The sequence below is a fragment of the Zalophus californianus genome, chromosome 5 (genome assembly GCF_009762305.2).
Source record: "Zalophus californianus isolate mZalCal1 chromosome 5, mZalCal1.pri.v2, whole genome shotgun sequence".
Taxonomy (NCBI): domain Eukaryota; kingdom Metazoa; phylum Chordata; class Mammalia; order Carnivora; family Otariidae; genus Zalophus; species Zalophus californianus.
In genome coordinates, this window is record NC_045599.1 from 94,936,198 (window position 1) to 94,955,141 (window position 18,944).

Genomic DNA, 18,944 nt, shown 5'->3' on the forward strand with positions numbered 1-18,944 from the left:
TATGTTGAAGTATGTTCCATCTATACCCAGTTTGTTGAGACTTTTTAATCATGAATGTATGTTGAATTTTGTCAAGTGCTTTTCCTGCATTTATTGAGTTGATCATATGATTTTTATCCTTCATTTTGTTAATGTAGTTTACCACACTGGTTCATTTGTGGATGTCAAACCATTTTTGCATCCCTGGAATAAATCCCACTTGACCATGGTGTATGATGTTGTCCGTGTATTGTTGAATTTGGTTTAATATTTTGTTCAGGATTTTTGCATCTAGGTTCATCAAGGATATTGGCCTATAGTTATTTTTTTCTTGTGGTGTCCTTGTCGGGATTTGGCATCAGAACAATGCTGGTTTTATAAAATGAGTTTGGTAGTGTTCCCCCCTCTATTTTTTGTGGAAGACTTTGAGAAGAATTGGTATTAATTTTTATTTAAATGTTTAGTGGAATTTACCCATGAAGCCATCTGGTCCCAAATTTTTCTTTGTTGGGAAGTTTTGGATGCTTACTAGTAATTGGTCTGTTCAGAGTTTCCTTTGTGTGTGTGTGTGTGTGTGTGTGTGTGTGTGTGTGTGTGTGTGTGTGTGTGATTCAGTCTTGGTAGGCTGCACATTTCTAGGAATTTATCCATTTCTTCTAGGGTGTCCAATTTATTGGTATATAATTATTTATAGTAGTTTTTTATGATCCTTTGCATTTCTGTGGCTTCAGTTGTAATGTCTCTTCATTTATAATTTCATTTATTTGAATCCTCTCTCTTTTTCTCTTGGTAAGTTCAGCTAATAGTTGTCTATTTTGTTAATCTTTTCAAAAAACCAGCTCTTAGTTTCACTGATATTTTCTATTGTCTTTTCAGAATCTATTTCATTTATTTTTGCTCTGATCTTTGTTATTTCCTTCCTTCTGCTAACTTTGGGCTTAATTTGTTTTTTTCTTTTTCTGGTTCCTTGAGGCATACAGTCAAGTTATTTATTTGAGATCTTTTTTTTTTTTCTTAACATCTATTTTATTGCTATAAACTTCCCTCTTAAAACTGCTTTTGCTGCATCCCGTAAGTTTTGGTATGTTGTGTTTCTATTTTCATTTGTCTCAAGAAAGCTTCTGATTTCTTTTTTGACCCGTTCATTGTTTAGAAGTGTATATGTTATTTAATCTCCACATATTTGTGAATTTTCCAGTTTTCTCCTTGAGCTTGATTTCAAGTTTCATACCATTGTGGTTGGGAAAAAAAAAATGCTTGATGTGATTTTAATCTTCTTAAATTTATTAAGACTTGCTTTGACCTGACATATGATCTATCCTGGAGAGTGTTTCATGTGTTATTGAGAAGAATGCATACCTGCTGCTATTGGATGGAGTGTTTCTGTATATGTCTGCTAGATCCATCTGGTCTAATGTGTAGTTTAAGCCCAATCTTGATTTCACCTTGCAATAAGTTACTTGTCTTTACGAGTAAACAAAAGCACCATCCAGGACCCATATATTTTGAGGAATTTCATTCCCCTAGCAGATGGGAATTTATTTGCATTCCTTTCTCTAATCATTCCAACCTTAGCCTATCTTATAACTTGGGGACCACATTCAGAAGACCAAATGTCCTGATTTGAAAGTAAACTTTAAACATAGAAGGAAGCATATTCTTAGAACATATATGAGTATGCCTAAATGTACATGAGGAGTCACAATTTTATTTGCAAATAGCACAAGAATGTGCTTATGTACTTTATTGATTTTCCACAGCTATTAAAAATGCCTTAATAAATCTAGTTGCTACCAATGGACCAGCTATAAAAATAAAGCTTGGCTTAAATTAAAGGTGAAGCTATTAACATTTGTCCTACAGCCTCTAAGACGCTAATGAGTTCCTTTCCGGCATTAGTGAACTTGAACCTTAACTGAAATGGGACTGCAAAACCCATTGGGGTTTTCCTTGTTCTGTTGTTCATTAAAAGCTTTTCCTGGGAATGGCTCGATGTAAATTGTTCCATAGGTGCTTAGATGAAGACAGAGCAAATGAGGATGTAAACACAACACTTCAACAGAGATTGAGAATATTTTATAAAATATAAATGTTTCATGAAAACGTGCCTGTGCAAGAGATGTTTAGTTATGGGTACAGAGCAGTAGTAAGCACTGGGGCTCTGTGGTAGGGCTTCTCAACTGCGGATCTATTGACATTTTGGTCTGGATGATTCTTCATTGTAGAAAGCTGTCTTGTATATTGTAGGATGTTTAGAATATCCCTGGCTTCTACCTGCTAGATGCCAGTTGCAACCTCCTCCCAGTTATGACACCAAAGATGTCTCCAGACTTTCTAAAATGTCTCTGGGAGTCAAAATTGCCCCTGGATAAAAACCACTGCTCTAGAAAAAGTCAGACCTGCTTCATTTGCCCCTCTGCCATTTCCAGCTGTGTGATCTTGAGCAAGGATCTGACCTCTCTAAACCTTAATTTCCTCATATGTAAAATAGGGATAATTGCACTTCCATTTGCACGTGGTCGTTTGTGAGGATTAAATTAGATAATGCATGTAAAGCATTTACCATAATGTCTAGCAAATAGTCTTTGCTAAGTGGTAGTTACCATTATCATTAACTACTTTCACTTTCTAAAATATTCTAAGCAAACAAGTCACAGTCCCTAGCTCCTTCTCTGCACAAGCCCAGTGATCAGGCACTTCTACAAGAGAGGTAGAAATGGTCTTGTGCTTCTTCTTCCAATGGGAATTTCTCCCACATGCTGGATTCCTGGTCTCGGGGCTGTAGCCTGTGCCTCCCCAGAAGGAGGAGAAGGAAGTGGAGGAGGAGGAAGAAGAGTTGGAGGACCAGGATCCCTACTTGCTCCTTGGTGCTTCTCTGGCAAAGGGAGTGGGGACACCAGGGTGTGGCCTGGGACCCTTGGGGGGGTTGTGGGTAGAGTGCAGGGATCTGGCGGTCCAGGCAGGGACTCCTGGCTAGGCAAGCAGGGAGGTGGTGGTTAGGCTGAAGGGCAGCCCTTATCCATTCATCTCTGGATGGATACCTGGTCTGTTTCCATACCTTGGCTATTATAAGTCATGCTACAATAAACGTAGGGGTGCATGTATCTTTTCAAAAAAAAAAAAAAAAGAAAGAAAAAGAAAAAGAAAAAAAGAAATGGCCAAAAGAATCTTCCCAAGAGCTCTCTCCTGGAAATGCATTATTACTGCTTCCAGATGAAAGCAGGCTCTTCTCCCAGTATTCTCCCTTATTCATATGATCTGGACACCTTGATTTATCTTCAGTAGCCCAAAGAATAATGCAAACCAAATGCAAAGCCAAGTTGCCTGTCGGTAGGCAAAAAATCCATTTCATTAGTGAACAAAACACCTCAATGACCATCAGATGTGGATCCCAGATACATTGCTATCCACATCTTTTGCTTCATTTTGATTGGCATTTCTAAAATCTCACATTTACACTTGTACATCTTTCCATCTAGGGATCATGAGAGATCATAAGCTCCATGAGGGCAATGACTCTGCTCTGTTCGCTGCTGCGTTCCCAGTGACAAGGACAGTGCCTGGCTCAAAGAAGGATTCAATAAATATTTATTGAATGATAGTATTTCCCTCTAAACAGCATTTGCATTCTCAGTACCATGATCATTGCCCTTTTGCACATTTCCAGCAGAAGGTTGCTGGCTGGCAGTCTTTCTTCCTCAGCCCCTAAATCCCTTGTAGTCTTTACAGAGCTTAAATTTAGGATTGCTCCTAATTCATTTTGACAGTGAAGCAGGGAGGCCAGGAAAGGTTTGCCCCTGGCAGGGTGATTTGGTAGAAAAACAATGAGCTTTGGTGACTAGCTAATCCCAGCTCTGACACTTCCTAGGTGTGTGACCTTGGACAGATTAAATCATTGCTTTAAAATTCGGCTTCCTCCTCTGTCAGAAATGGAGATAACAGTAGTACCCTAAAGGTTGTGGTGATAATTAAGACAAATGATCATTTGGTGGCTAATATTTATGAATTCTGGCCATAAGCATACATTGCCTTGTGTAATCCTTGGAATATCATAGAAGTTAGCACTCTTATCATTCCTATTTTACATATGAGGAAATTGAGGCTCTCTAAGCAAGCATCAAAGCCTGTATTTGGTCTCAGAACTTTCTGACCACCCAAGGCTCTTTGCACAATGTCTGATGTGTAGTAGACACTCCATATTTATTGAATGAATTAAAAATTAGCGAAAAAACGGTCAAATCTGGGACCACTTAGTAAATCTCAGCATGAGAAAAATGTCTTCATATTCATTTGCAATTAGTACTCCATCTACTTCTAATGGCCTGACACCGGCTAAAATATTAAACATAGCATAAGAGAAAATGTTTATGGGTAAAATGGAATAGAGGTTTTCCCAAGGCAACAGACATTTTAGATATAGTCAGGTTCAAGAGAATTGATTTTAGGAAATCAATTTGATTCCTCATATGAACGGTTAGACATCCTCTTGTCAGTAAAAATTTCCTGGCTGCTATTGGTACCCCAAAGTATTCTCCTTGGGTTCAAGTCTGAAAAGGGCAGAGAAGCCATGTTGCAGCACTGGTGAGGACAACACACAGGAATGATGTGGAACTCTTAGGTGTGGTTTTGCTGGCCAGTCTGCTGGCCACCTCCTGGGTACTCTCTACCACAGCATATGACATGGTGCATCTGCCCCAGCCCTGCCCATACCTCTCTGTTTCAGTTTAATTCTGGACATCACACAAGCCTATACACACGGCCTGATGAGTGAATTGTGTTACCCTGGAAGGAGTTCATTACTTTGTGACTGCTCCCAACATGCTTTGCCCTGGGGAAGCCTGAAGCTATTTAGATTTAGAACCCAGTTTTAAATTATTCCTGCAGAAAGGAGAACCCAGAGGTTGCAAAGGGGCAGCTTTCAGAGGTTTTTGGTTTGGCCCCCGAATTATTTAAGAAGTTTTAATCAGTTACCAACAATTAAAAGTTGGGATTTTTTAACGTCAAATTCTGACTTCTTTCAAAAACTCGTTAGCTCTAATACTGGACTGGGATATCATTTGACAACGAGGGTTGCAGCTGAGCAGCAACCGTCCCCTTGATGGCATTTTTCTCTCTGCCAATTTTCCTCCCAGCCTGCTTCACTCACCTAAATTACTCTGAATGCATGTGGGTTCGCAACGCTTACGAACCCCACTGTAGAAAAAAAATAATAATGGTATCTCATTTCACCGAACACTCTCCAGTACCTCATCTAGTTCCGCCCACAGCCCAGTGAGAGGGTTATGACTAGTACCTCCGTTTTGTCAATGAGTAACTGAGGTTCAGTCAGAGAGTTTTGATGGCTTTCTCAGGGTCACACAGCTGGAAAGTGGAAGAGCGGAGATTCAAACTTAGGTCCCCCTGGTTCCAGAAGCTAGTTCCTTCCCTGTAACTGAACTGCTTTGTTTGGGGAACAATGGCCAAGGTGCCCCTAGACGTCTGTGCAGACACTCCCACATGGAGATGGGTCTTTGTTAGGAGAGATTAGGGGGGTGATTAACCCAAAATTATCTCCGTAGAGTGTTACTAAAGGGAATTGCGGTGTGGTTAATGCAGTTAAAGCTCTGTGAGCTGCGACCACCCATGGTGTCTGTGTCAGACTGCCACTGCCCGTTTAAATGATGGGGAGCCTTCCTAATTGACTGAGGAGCCCTTGCTAGGGGGAGGAGTCAACTGGGAGGCCTCCATGCAACTGAGAAAAGATGAGTTGAGGGGGCTCCTGAAGTTGCCGGCATCCTAAAGGCCATGATCCCAGCCAGCCCTTTCCCTCCCCACCCCTACAGGTTCTCCTCCTGCCCATCTGCATCCCTCCCCCTAATGCCTGTTAAGGAGAAGCTACCCAGAAATGAGGCCCTGAAAGTGTGTTTGAATGCACTGGTAGAAATCCCATACACAGGTAGCTGATGCAGAGGGAACAAGCGGCTCTTTAAAAAATGAAACACATCTCAGCTACTTGGCAAGCCCAATGAAAAAGGGAAGAGGGACAACTTCCATTAAGCCTCAGAGGGAAAACCCTCCTCAGAGCCAAATAAAACCACTTTCTGGGGCTCAGATCACCAGGCTTCTTGCCAAAGACTCCATCAACACATCACTTTAACCCAAGAAATATACAAAGGATCCAGACTGCCCCAGAAAATGTGTTACCTTCCCCTTCCCTCAAACCCATCAGAAACTTTTTTCATTTCTTTTCTTTTCTTTTCTTGTTTAGATTTATTTATTTATTTGAGAGAGAGCATGAGCGGGAGGGGCAAAGGGCGGGGAGACAGAATCTCAAGCAGACTCTGCTCTCAGCGCAGAGCCTGATGAGGGGCTTTATCCAACGATCCTGAGATCACAACCTTAGCTGAAACCAAGTTGGATGCTTAACTGACTGCATCACCAAGTCACCCCACCATGGGAAGCTTTTCACTGCCCTCAGAGTGAAGTGCAAACTCCCTGACTTAGGTGATAAAGCCCCCACCAACCTTTTTCTAGACGTACCTCTGGTCTCATGCCTGTCCTGAGTACCTTCTACCCTCTGGTTCCTCCAAGAATCTGCTCCCTCCTAGCTCCATACTCAGAGACCTTTGTATCTAGTGTTTCCCAAGTGTTTCCCTCCCTCTTTGCCCACCCCCAAACCCTTCACCTAGTTAAGTCCTACTTATCTTCCATGCTCACACCTTCCTTTGAAGAAATTCGTTTACCACAGCTTCCCACACTCAAACTACCACAAAAATGTCAGGGATGCATACCACTCCTATGGATTCCTACAGCATGTGACTTCCTCGTAGTGGGTGGTTATCACATCACGTTTAAATTAACCCTTTTCTTTTTTTTTTTTTTAATTTAAATTTTACTTAGTTAACATACAGTGCAATATTGGTTTCTGGAGTAGAATGCAGCGATTCATCACTTACAGACAACACCCAGTGCTCATCACAAGTGCCCTCTTTAATACCCATCACCCATCTAACCCATTTCCCACCCCCTTCCCTCCATCTACCGTCTGTTCTCTGTTGTTAAGAGTCTCTTACAGCTTGTTTCCCCCTCCTTTTTTTTCTTTCCGCCCTTCCCTTATGTTCATCTGTTTTCTGTCTTAAATTCCACATACGAGTGAGATCATGTGGTATTTGTCTTTCTCTGACTGACTTATTTCACTTAGCATAATACACTCAAGCTCCATCCACATTGTTGCAAATGCAGGATTTCATTGGAATATTACACACCCATTAAAAAGCCCTTTTCTTTTATGACTCCTCACTACCTTGTGAAATCTGGGGGAGCATCTCAGCTCACTGCTGTATCTTCAGTACCTGTCCCAATTCCTACAGATCAAGGGTGCTTGGGAAGGATTTGAGGAAGGAATATATACATGAGCAGAAACAGCGCTTTTTAGAGGGCTCTCCACTCTATAAAACACCCAGCACCACATTGGAAACCTTAGTTCCCAAGTGGCCCCATAGGCCCTCAGGAGCATGCAGCCTATAGAGCAGTTAAGACTCAGTATTTCCTACTTCTCTCAGCCCAGATCAAGGCCTTCCCCACAATGGGCCTTCTACTCTACCTGATTTAAACACATAGAAGGTAGGAGCATGAGCTCTGAGACAGATTTCTGATTCAAACCCCTGTTGTACTGTTTGCTGCTATGGGAGCTTAGAAAAGTCACTCAACTTCTCTGGGCCTCAGCTTCCTAAAATGCGGCTCACTTCATAGCTGTGAGGATTAAATGGAATCACGTTTACAACCTTTAAAACAAGAGCCTGATCCATAGTAAGTGCTCACTGATATTGGTTATTATCATGCCTCTTCACTCCTATGAGACTTCTTAGCAGTTCATCAGCTCCTTTTGCGGGGAGCTAACACATGCCTGGACTAATCTGTTATTACTCTCCTGCATTTCCTTGGTCTTTTCAGTATTTCTACAGTGTAGCATAATCCCTGTGAGTCAAGATGCAGTCTCATCTAAATCATGGTTCGGGCAGTCATCTTGCATAGAGAGCTGGAGAACCAAACAGCTCACTTGATTGGGTGTCTGGTGGTCTTTCTCTTCTGAAAGGTGGTGCATTAGATGGGAAGGTGTACACCATTCATGTTGCAAACCTGAGAGTAGGAGAAGACTTCACTGCCCCCAGAGCCACATGCTCCTACAATATGGCCACCACATAGAAGAACAAGGTGTGTTCCTTATCAAAAGATATAAGCAAACTGTGATCACATCATAGCCCATGGCTTAGAGGATCCAGAAAATCCCTTCAAGTGGCCCTGTAAAACCCTAGTTGAAGTCATCAGTCTAAAAGACTCAGAATATTGTTTTCCAACTCAAGTTAACTCCAATCAAATTAATTTCCTCACTCCATATCATTTCTCCCCTTGCCACCACCTATAACCAATCTATTACCAAGTTTAACCAAAATAATTTTTGGAATTTATCCAATATTTTGAAATGAGAGGCTCATTTCGTTATTTTTACCCAGTCCAACTGCTTCCATCTCTCACCTGGATGACTGTAAGAGTTACATTGCTGTCATCCTGGTTCTACTTTTGTCCCTGTCCAACACATTTTTCTCAGGATGACCACAAAAGTCATTTTAAAACAAAAATATGCTCCTGTCTCTCTGTCTCTGTGTGTCTCCCTCCCTCTCCCTCCCTTTCTCCCCAAATACACACCACTTTAAATTCTTAAAATAATTGTGTTGCTTTCAGAATCAACCAAAAGACTTAACATGGCCTTCAGGACCAAGCTTATTGCTCCTGTTTGTCCCTTTAGGGCCACAATTGTCCTGCTCCCTGGGCGCCAGCCAGAGTGGCCTTATTTAGCTGTGACAGAGGCCAAGAACCTCTTGACTCAAGGCTGGCAGGAATAGTACTCTTTTGCCTGGAGCACTCTCTTTCTATGCCTACCCCTCGATAATCCCTAGGTAATGCCTACCAGCCCTCCTGAACTTAAATGTCACTTCTTCAGAAAGTGTTTCCCTTAACCCTGATGGAAATTTGGTCTCCCTATTATTCTCTCATAGGACCCCATTTTTTTCTCACAACACTTAGCATAGTTTATAATTATGTATTCATGATTAACTTGTTTTTTCATTCTATGTATCAAAGGCATGTATAACTGCTAATCAAAGCTTCTAATTAGTAACAGTGGACCAAGAAGACAACATTCTTGAGATAACTACAGCCAAAACAGAGACACCTGGCATTTAAATTTACTTCATAGATGTGCACTTTACCTAAGCTCCAGAAGATCTGTTTGGCCTATAGAATCCTTCATACCTCCTGTCAGCCAGTCTTCTCCTGACATTTGCCACTTGCCCTTTCCCCACTACAATAACCAAGTTTGGGTGAAAGGAACAACTTTCATTTCCCTGTCTAAATTAGGCACATCCTCAAGTCTGTTGCTTCCTCTTCTTCACATACTTGAATTCCTGCTCATCCTCAAAGGCATGGCTCAGGTCCCATCCACTGGGAAGAATCTCCTGACTACAGCCAACAGGTTAGGCACCCTGAAGGTGGCTTTCCACAGTATCGTGACCTTGTTTAGAGCTTGCCTCTTACCAAACTATCTATAACTTGCCCATTTCATCCTTTAGACTTGAGAACTTAAAGTTACTCCTGATGCCCAACATGATGTTTGGCACACAGGGAACATAGTGGTTGCTTGGTAGAAGTAAATTGGAAGAAAGAAGGGAGGAAAGGAGAAAGGGAGGGAGGAGGGAAGGGAAAGGAAAGGAAAGGAGAGGAAAAGAGAGTTGAAGATTTCTAGGGCTGCAAAAAACAAAACAAAGAAAAGGATAGGACATTTTGTGAGAGCCCCATAAACTTAGTGGAGAGAGATGACATAAATTGAAAATCAATACCAATTAGTATATGATTAGGGAAGAGATGCCTGACAGCATTAATTAGTGCTGTAAGAGTCCAAATATTTTTTCCTGGGAAACATGATACCAAAAAAAAGTGAGGAATAAAAACTTCCAGAGTTTAAAAAAAAAGCACAATATGAACATTAGGGAGACCCATTTGTTAGGCAGTCTTCATGTGTCAACAAGGAGCGGAAAGGAACATTGTGAGCCTCACCTTTGACAGCAATATCTACCCTGAATAAAATGTGATATGTGGAGAGGTCCATTTCCAAGACACTAATATCAAAGAAATCTAAGCCAAGGGCCTTCCCAGACCTGCTCCAATCCTATGTCTCCAAGTGGCTCTGCACAGCCCAGGACAAAAACTCATATTTTCCATTACTGATCTTTTGGCCCTACAATCCTCAGATCCACTTGAGGAGGCTCATTTCTGACACACACAGAGACTGCAATCATTGATTTTGGTGCCGACTTGACATCATATTTCTAGGTAGGCAGTAGGCAAAATCTCCCTCCATGATCCCATTACAGCTGCCTCTGCAGGGAGAAAGCTAGGAGTACTGGCCCCATTTACAGACAGTGAAATAGAAGGCTCAAGGCAGGATGCCAGGCACTCTCAGTATTGAAAGCCCTTGGCTCTACCTAATGAGCCATACTCTCTGGGCATCCTTGAGGAAAGGAGAGGCCATCATTCAATTTGATTTTGTTCAGTTCAACAGTCACTTTGTCATCATCATTCTCATTGATGACATTTATTGAGCTCATACTAAGCGCCTGGCACTATGTCTCATTACCTCTTTTAATCCACACACATAAGCCATTTGAGATAGGTCCCGTTTACTTGCCATTTTGCATTTTACATATTAGGAAACCAAGGCTCGGAGAGTATATACCATTCATCTAAACCAGATTTAAACCCAGATCTGTCTGACTCTATAGCCCGAGTTCTTAACCACTGGATACTACTACTGAAACCACCATTCTACCACCTTTTGTTTCTTCCCATTAGCCTCTGTGGTTGCCTAAGTTTTCCATCTGGTCATCTGACTTGCTACTTCATATAATTATAGGGATGGGCAAACATCTTGCTCACAACCTGTTTGTGTAAATAAGGTTTACTGGAATGCCACCATGCATATTTACTTATGTATTATTATCTAGAGGTGCTTTCATGCTACAGTGGCAGAGCTGAATAGTTGTAACAGAGACCACATGGCATCGAAAGCTGTAAATATTTGCTGACTCTTGTAGAAATAGTTTGCCAATCTCTGATACACTAAGCAACCACTATGCTAAAAGCTTAACTTTTATTTTATCGTTTAACTTATAGTACAATTGTGTGTGTGTGTGTGTGTGTGTGTGTGTGTGTGACTATGTGTGTAGGGGTACTCAGATCAATCCTATTTTACAAATAAGGAAACTGAGGCTCACAAAGCTCAGAGCTAGTAAATGATAGAGCCATAATTTAAACCCAGGCAGTCAGGCTCTAGAACCCATGCTCCTAACCATAAGCTACAGATGTCTGTTATCAGGCAAGCTCTCCAATGGAACTGCTCGTACGATGCTGAACAAGATATGGCACTGCCCAAAAGAGCCCTGCTGAGGACGAGAAGACAGCAGCCCAGGTGATGAGTACCCTGATGGAAGAGAGCTGAGTTGGGACTGTGGGAGCCTGGGGGATACACACTTGCTTGTGCTGACTGCAGCTGGGACATACAGAGGAGGTTGGGGCAGGTAATATAGTCACTTCCAAAGAGGAGAATGTTACCCCGAATCTACTGACAACTGCTTGGCCAATTGATTCTCTAATAGTCTTTATCTTAAATAGTAATTTTGAAAAAGTGACTTGGTAGCCAGGCTACCCCTTGATTTCTAACTGAGCAGCTTTGTAGGGAATGGTTTTTGTTAGAGTCGTTAATCCACATGCAAGGGAGACAAACTCAGTCTCTCTTTTTGAGAATCTGTTCCCATCTTATATAAACCTGGAGAATATGGAAGTGGCCTGGGATTCAGGGGTCATCTCTATGCTCCCTGACAGGGCAGTGAGCTTTCCCACATGGGCCTGAAGGGTGGCCACCTAGACAACATTTGCATGGACAGGGACTGCAGGGGTCACTTCACTGCACTGTTGGATTACTTGGGTTTGGGTGAATATATGTCTTTAGCTGAAACTCAGTTTGCATTCTTGAGGTATTCCACCATGGAGTTCTGGTTCTGTTTTCAGAAACATTGCAGAACAGTGCTACTCCCCACTTGATGTGGTAAGGAAGTCTTCAAAGGGAACATCATGTTTCTCCCAACCATTTCTTTTTTGGGGGTTAAAGAGCTCACATTCCTCATGGTTAGTCTCCCCCTCCGATTAAAAAAAAAAAAAAAAGAACTCACATTCCTTCAACCATTTTTACTATGATACTTTTTTCAAATCTCATCATAATTCTTTTTTCTCTTGGAGTTGAGGCCTGAATTTTAGATTTGCAAAAAAAAAATTCATAAGAATATTCTTATGGTAAGTTCTTCTTAGAGCTGAAGTATCTAGTGATGCTATTATATACTTCCTAACACTAAGTAATGATAATGACATGTCTCATTGGGTTTCCCTTTCTGCCATGGGTTACTAGGAAGCTCACAGCAAAGTTTATGCTTGATTTTTTTCCTCTTTCCTAATTTGATTTTTTGCCTCCTATTTCCTGCCAATTACTATTGCTTTCAGTTTTATTGTATCTATTTTTTATGTAAACTATCTCATATATCCACTTCTATTTTATCAATCAATTCTCTCACCCACTATGTGCAGCAGCTTTGCTGGTTCTCACACTTTGATAATAATGATGATGATGATGCCAATAGTAATGATAATAATGATAAAAGGAGCCAACATTTATTAAGTGCCTCTGGCCAGACAGGCACTTTTCTGAATGCTTTATAAGTGTGACTTCATTGAAACCTTACAGTCATCCTATGAAGTAATATTATTAGCCAAATATTATAGATGGGGAAACTAAAGCACAGAGAGGATAAGTGGTTTACCCTACATTATAGATTCAGAAAATAGCAGAGCCAGTTTAAAACCTAGACAGTCCAAATTCAAAATGTATGTCCTTGTCTACTATGCTATACTAACTAAATTATCAGACCACTTCAAGCCATTCCACATCAACTCTGGGCCCAAAAGATTCTGGATCTCATCCTAGGGAATACTGATGTGGGCTTTGAGGAGTTGCTCACCATTGCCCTCAGTAGCAGTGGTTTCTGGCTCCTTCATTGTCTGCCAGCATGCTCTGGGTACTCCTCCCAATCCTGTGCCCCTGTCCAGCAAGCCAGACTCAAACACAGCACTGGGATACAGAGAGACAGCCCCAGGTATTGGCCCAGCTGGGATCATGGAGGGTGGCCAGGCTCTGGCTTGAGACCATATCATTTGTATAAAGGTCCATGTCCAGGCCAGACAAGGGCAAGGTGGGACAATCAGGGAACAATGCATAGGCTAGAAAACAGAAAAAAAGGAAGATAGGAAGCCAAGAGGTCTGCTGGCTGATCCTTACTATACCTATTACGTGCCAGATACTTAATTACATAAGCCAGTTATTCTTCTCATTCTGAAAGGAGGAACTGGAGTTCACAGAGATTAGGTGACTTGTTCTAGGTCATTCAGCAAGGTAGGTGTAAACATGGGAATAACTCTTTGTGGGAAAAAGGTCTCACCAAATAAGTACAAGCAATTCATTCCAGAAGATGGAATGTCACCCCTATTCCTCGGGGCTGTGGTTAGAGTTGAAGATATGGAGGGAGGGCAAGACCCCCCGTGGCTGGAGTCTGAGGAATGCAAGGCGCACTGGGGACTCCAGGAGCATGATCCTGCTCTCAGCACAAGAGAAGGCTGCTTCTCTCCAGGTTAGGCAGTGTGGGGAGGGGCTTGGTTGAGTGCAGATGGCAAAGAGAGCCTCCGAGCCCTCAGGAAAGGGGTGCATGTACCTAGTTCAGTGCCTTTGTCCATTTTCTACCCTGGAGAGTGACAAGGGGGCAGGAGACAGGGGCTGGGCTGGGTGTAGGCTGGACTGCTACCAGAAGGTAATGCTTGGCCCTCTGTGCATATGTTCTTGCCCTTCCAAGAAGGAAAGGAGGGAAGGAAAGCGGAAAGAAAGGAAGAGAGAGAAAGAAGAAAGAAGGAAGAAGAGTGAAGATATGAAACACGAACTTTTATGCTTTTGTGATTTGCCCAATATTGGTGTGTCACAGGAAGGCAAACGCTGTGACGGGCCCATCAAGTGAGAGGCAATGAAAGGTGTCCTCACTGGCCTGTGATTTGCATGGGAGGCAGACGGGGCTTCATAACTAGCACTGGCAGAGAGCATATGGGAGGGCCAAAAGGGGACACTGGCTTCAGCAATAGTCTGAGGTCCCTATAACAGAGGACCAGGAAGGAGTCAGGAGGAAATGGACAACAAAAAGCCACAGAGAACTTCTTGGTCCCTTGGGAAAAAAACAGTCTCACAAAGAACAACAACAAAACGAGAGGAGACATTTGATAGCATTTTGCCTTTAAACTTCATTTTTATTAATTCCACCCTTAATACTATTTGAGATTTGCCACAGCCTCCAGCAAGGACTTTCAGGTCATGGAATTTTGTGCTATCTCTGTGTGACCTGGGGCCCAATGCATAGTTGTAGTCATGATAAGAATAAGAACAGTGGTAAGCATTGCTTATTGAACATCTAATACGTCCCACACATGATACTGGCTGGGCACACCATTTGCTCATCTCAGAAATGAAGGGTGGGCTCTTTAATAGCTCTGAAGTCCTCTGCTTCTGCAACTGCTGGCTGCCACTGAGCTCTCAGTTCATCTGTGATTAGATCAGTCCGTAAACTTCCCCCCTTCCCTTCTCCTTGTTAAAATTCTGCAGTGTAGGCAGGGATCCAGAAGTGGAAAAGCCTTCATTGCAGTTGCCTGCCAATGCTTTGCAGTACCACAGTAGATGGAGTACTGCAGAGTCCAGGGCTTGACAACTGTCCCTGTTGGGTGTGTGTGTGTGTGTGTGTGTGTGTGTGTGTGTGTGTGTGTGTGTGTGTGTGTGTGTGTGTGTGTGTGTGTATGTCAGAGGTGGGGGTCCCTAGCAAGCCCAGGCTATTGGCTGCTTCTGCTGGCCCTCACTCAAGGCAGCTCTGGTGGTCACTCAATTTCCTCCAGGCCCCAGGGAAGCTACCTGATCCAATAAAGGTTTGAGGTCCTTGGGTACTGCCAGACCACACTCACTCATCTTGGTCAAATCTTCTTTCCTTCTACAGTTCCCTCATCTGCAAAATGGAAGCGATAATGCCTGGTCTTGGCAGAACTTATTGTGAGGCTGAAATTGGCTGGTAAATCTGAAAACGCTGTGAAAACATTAGCATTGCTACTAAAGAGTGTGGAAGGGTCACTGGAGCCATTCTTATTTTAGTGTAAGTACAAGCACTTTAATCAACCGAATATGTCCGATGGATTTACACAGGAACATAAATCTTTTTGGAATGGGAAGACTCTTCCAAGTTATTCAAAACAGCTATAGATAATCTACAGGACGAAATTACCAAATGTAATCTCAGACTATATAAGAGGGAAACAGAGTTCCCAGGTGCCACAGAACCAAAAAAGGTGCTACTGATGGGGAAGGAGTTTCCTGCCTTCCACCGTCACTGGATCCCTCTCCCATACTGAAACAGGAAGCGTCAAAGTCTCAACATTGAAAAAGAACCTAGAAGTGACCCGAGCCAACTCTACCCTATGAATGAATCTGTTTATAGGAATGCAAATCACTGGTCTATTTGTTGCCTTTTCTGGTCTTGAGCTGATAGAGAAAGGGGGTGAGGCATAATCACTCAACCCTGAACTCCCACTCCTAGCTGACATATAGATTTATTCCTCTAATGATAAGTCCAAAAGGGTCCAGATTCCCCCATATGTCTGAGCAGGCAGTTTTCCCAGTGTCTGGTCCCAGGAAGAACAAATCAAATTCTTTAAAGTAAAAGGGTATAACCTAAAAAGTAGTAGAAAATGTCCCCAGTGATATAGAGAAATAGAAATGCAGTGAGGGATATCAGAAAAACTTTGTGGAAATGCTGAGTAAAATATGGAGATATATCAGGCTATTGCTCTTTCCTCTACAAGAAAAAGCTGGACAAACTGGCCAGTACTTGCATCTGATGGTAGTAAAATTTCACCCAAGCTGGACATGACCTCTCAGAAGTAGCAGCAGAAGCACCCAGTGCTTCTAGCCAGGGGGTAACATGTGGACCAAAGAACTATCCCTGCAAGGGCAGGTACCCTAAGGTTTGTAGGAGAGGTAATTCCAAGAGATACTGAGGTCCCACCCTTGATAGTGGAACAGCCATAGAAATGAGTCACTGACCCACATGTGCTTACTAAAGAGGCAGGAGAGAGGGCGAGAGAAGGGGCTGATGAGGAAGAAAAGAAAGGGAGAACGGGACAAGGAGGAGGAGGGAAAATTGTGATGTAGAAGGGAACACGAGAGGTGGCAGGGCAGAGAGTTGGGGGAGGAGACGAGGAGAGAAATCAGGAGAGAGGGCAGGAGTAAACAGAAGAGGAGAAGGAGGGAAGGCAGAAGAAGGGAACAAAAGGAGAGACCAGAAGGAACAGAGGAGGAAGGTTTCTGCTGGATTTGTAACATTTTCTTTCCAAAGCTAAGCTGTGGGTTCACAGTGTTTGTTATGTTCACTATACTCTCCTCTATGCTGTTTTGCATGCCTGAAACATTTTATAATTTTCTAAAAAAGGAAGAGGAGGAAGAAAGAGACTAAGAATGAGGAGGAGGTAGAGGGAGATGGCAATACTATCTTCCCTGCTTTCTTTGACAAATGGAATCAGAGGGTTGGAGTGGTACAAAATAATAGCATTGGTGGCTTCTCTCTCCATGTGAGAGGTCTCTGGGAGCATGATGCTGGTTTTGTCTACTAAGCCTGGTTCCAAATGAGGTGCCTGAACCTGAACTAGATGGAAGCCATGGTCCCTCTACCATCCTCACTGCTGCATCGGAAGATCAGAGCCTCCAGATTTGGCACCCAGTTCCATTTCTGCTTCAACTCAGTGTGTCACCTAAACAGGTCAACACATGTTCCCTGAGCTCCTGCTCTGTGCCAGGAGCCATACTGGGGACTAAGATGCAAACCAGTGACCCCTTTCTTCTTGACCAGTTTATGGGTAGAGGAGAACTGCTCAGAGCCCTGGTTTTCCCATCTGTAGAATGAGGAGGTTTGCTTCAGTTATTTTCAACCTGGGCTTGCTTGAAGCCCTAGGATTCCAGGGTGTGACTCAGAGTGACCGGAGGAGCACTGCATCCCCCATTCTCTAGAACAGCTTAGCTTTATGCCGTATCAGATATTGGGATTGGGCTTAAGCTTGGATTTAGAAATATAATTTCACTGCTAAAGAAGATCTGAAAACCATTGAATTAAATGGTCCCCAAGGTCTAAAGTTTTAAAGTTCTCTGTTCTATTTCTAAGGTCGTATGATTCCTTGAAGACTCTAATGATAAGAATTCATTTGTTCATTCATTCAGCAAATGCTTGTTGAGGTTCTCAATAGATGTGGACAAAGACAGACAATCAGCAAATAAATAAAGAAGCTAATAAAATAGGGCACTGGCCACAGAGGACATGGAGGATGGAGAAGAGATTAGGGAGGGCATCCCGGAGAGGACATTCTTGGAGCTGAGGCATCATCAGTGAGAGACCAACCTTGAAAAGATCTGGGAGAAGGGTAGTCCAGACAAAATGAATAGCCAGTGTAAAGGCCAGATGATGAAAATGAATCCTACATGTCCAGACCGAGGGATCCAGGTCATAGAAAACAAGGGTGAAGGTGGTGTAACGTGAGACGGAGTCAGGAAGGTAATCAAGGCCAGGTGATGTAGGTTCTTGCGGATTTTGTAAAGAGTTTGGACCTTACTCTAAATTCAGTAAGATGGCTTTGGGGAGTTTCAAAGAGGGCTCTGATGTGATCTGATTAAATTTTATAAAGACCACTCTGGCTGCTGTGTGGTGGATGGATGGTAAAGGGGGCAAAAATGGAGACCTCTCTTTGGTGGTACGGATGATAGATGATGGAGACATGGGTATAAATAACAGAAATTGTGAGAAAAGGTCAAACATGGCATGTTGAGAAATGAGAAAAAGATTTCATGATCACTATATATCCAATACCTTTCTAGACTCCAAATATATGAGTTTTGATCTTAACCTCACCTCTTGGTGTGTAATTCTGCTCCCAAGCACACTTATGCTTAGCAGTTCCGGGAGGCAAAAAGAAAGCAAGTTCCCTTTGGCTTCTTGACCATTTGGGGAAAGTGTAAACTCAGACAGACCCCAAAAATGTACCAGCTCTCTGTTCCTTATTGAGAAGGCTGCTGAGGTAATTTTCAATTGGAAAGACAAACAAAGGCTTGGAGCACAAACATTAACTCTTCAATCTCAGATGGGTATGCAGTAATGCTTGCCAACAGATCTGACCAAGCAGTTAACTGAATTTAAGTGGAAGGTAATCTAAACTTGGATGTGAAGAACCACAAGATCCAGTGGTGAGTGATCAATAATTATTTCTGAAGTGTTTCCCAAAAAACTCGGCACTGTGCCTCATACTTTGCAGAATATAAAAGGACTATAAGACATGTTCCTTCCTTTTATGAATGTACCCTTCAGCTAGGGGAAAATAACCAACACATAAAATAGATATCTGGCCGGCCAAATGGAGTGGGCGGATGGGTGTTGGGGGTCTCCACTAGAGCCCCAAGCTGGCATCAGGGGAGTTCAGGTTCCAGTTCGACCTCCGTGACTCAGGGCAAACCATCTAATTCTGGAACTGATTCTTCTTCCATAAAACAGGGGTAATGTTTCCCAACCTTCCTAGTAGGGATTACATGGGATTTGAAAATGCTTTGTTAGTCGTAAAGTGTGGTATAAATAGTAAGGGTTATTATTACTGACTCTAAGTACAGAAGCCGAAGGGAGATGGCAACATGTCAGCAACTAGAGCCTTTTTTGAAAAACAAAAATTGAATAAAGCATCTCCTGCTCAAAAACCACCAATGACACCCT

General features: G+C 42.6%; 2 protein-coding genes across 9 annotated transcripts in view; one reads left to right on the top strand and one right to left on the bottom strand.

Annotated features, from left to right (window-relative positions):
• Nucleotides 1-18,944, bottom strand: part of DOCK2 (dedicator of cytokinesis 2) — a 407,160-nt gene that overhangs the window by 162,713 nt on the left and 225,503 nt on the right. The gene's annotated exons all lie outside the window — the stretch shown is intronic.
• Nucleotides 1-18,944, top strand: part of INSYN2B (inhibitory synaptic factor family member 2B) — a 180,038-nt gene that overhangs the window by 70,163 nt on the left and 90,931 nt on the right. For 6 of the 8 annotated variants that reach the window (XM_027605825.2, XM_027605823.2, XM_027605824.2 and 3 more), the window contains exon 2: nt 15,144-15,296. The exons of 1 other annotated variant lie outside the window; for it this stretch is intronic. The gene's annotated coding sequence lies outside the window, so the exon portion shown is untranslated. Of the gene's footprint in view, nt 1-11,375; nt 11,592-15,143; nt 15,297-18,944 lie in introns of all 8 variants that reach the window. One more of the 8 variants, XM_027605819.2, reaches the window with a different exon arrangement.